Source organism: Oryzias melastigma, linkage group LG17, assembly GCF_002922805.2.
Source record: "Oryzias melastigma strain HK-1 linkage group LG17, ASM292280v2, whole genome shotgun sequence".
NCBI classification, from domain to species: domain Eukaryota; kingdom Metazoa; phylum Chordata; class Actinopteri; order Beloniformes; family Adrianichthyidae; genus Oryzias; species Oryzias melastigma.
Window position 1 is genome coordinate 1,067,471 of NC_050528.1, and position 1,064 is coordinate 1,068,534.

At 67.7% G+C, this 1,064-nt stretch overlaps 1 protein-coding gene across 3 annotated transcripts in view; it reads left to right on the plus strand.

Moving 5' to 3' along the window:
• Positions 1–1,064, plus strand: part of skila (SKI-like proto-oncogene a) — a 20,956-nt gene continuing 19,892 nt past the window's right edge. For 2 of the 3 annotated variants that reach the window (XM_024274480.2, XM_024274483.2), the window contains exon 1: positions 1–217. The gene's annotated coding sequence lies outside the window, so the exon portion shown is untranslated. The other variant, XM_024274481.2, reaches the window with a different exon arrangement.

Consider the following 1,064-nt stretch of genomic DNA (forward strand, 5'->3'; position numbering starts at 1 on the left):
GCTCCCAGACTGCGAGACAGACGCGCAGACAGACAGACGGATCGACAGACGAGACACCCCCGCATAGTTTCCGTCAGCGGGTGACGTCTCCGCCTCTCTGCCGGGCGTGCATGTGACGTGCGGGGCTGCGCGGAGCTGAGCGGAGCGTCTGGTTGAGGCTTTTCCAGCGCAGAGAGGACCAGAGGCGGGAGGCGCGCGGACGACCGTCACGGCTCAGGCGAGTGTCCGGCGGGAAGCGCGCGGGGCTCCGGCACCGACGAGCGGCCGGGAGTCTCGCTTCACCGGAGGAGGGGGGAAAGCTAACGCGCTTTAGCCGCCCGCGCGGCTGTCCATCCGCCGCTAGCCGCGCGCTCCGCTGCGGTAACCGGCGGAACGGCCTCCGTGCGGGGGCAGCGTCCCTCACGAGGCTCGGCGGGGAGTTCGGTCCGAACCGGGTCAGTCCGCGTTACGGGTTAACCGGGTTAAGTTAGCCTGTCTGCGCCCGGGGGGGCTGCCTTTGAAGCCGTTTGTTTCTGTTTGGGCTGCGGGAGGGGGGGGTCCGCTGGTTATTGAAGGACCCCTTCCCCCCACCCCCCGTTTTAACGGATTTCCTCCCAAAATGTGCTTTTCTCCGTTCGCCCTCAGTCCTGTCTGACAGGATCAGGCTGACCCCCCCGTTCAGCGGACGGAGCCCCCACCGGCAGACTGGAGTGCAGACAGTGAATGTCATTACCGGGACTGTCTGCCGGGGGGGGGGGGCACGCGCCATCCCTGCGGCAGCGGGGAGAGCTCCTCCGGGACGGGGGCTCACTGCGGGAGTCCCGAGACCGTGACCCCCCTCTACCGGGAGGGGTACCGGGGGGTAGACTCCGCCAACTACCGATCGCGTCATTCCGGAAAACCCCGCAGACCCCCGCAGCTGCGGCGGGAGCGTCGCGCGCCCCGCTTTGATGCGGGACAAACCCGCTTCTAAACACAGGAGATTCAGGATCACGCGGATCCGCCGCAGCACGAGTGTGTGCGCGCGTGCGTGTGCGGGAGCGGGGGCTCCTGCTGTTTACCTGCTCCGGTTCAGTGAAACCTGA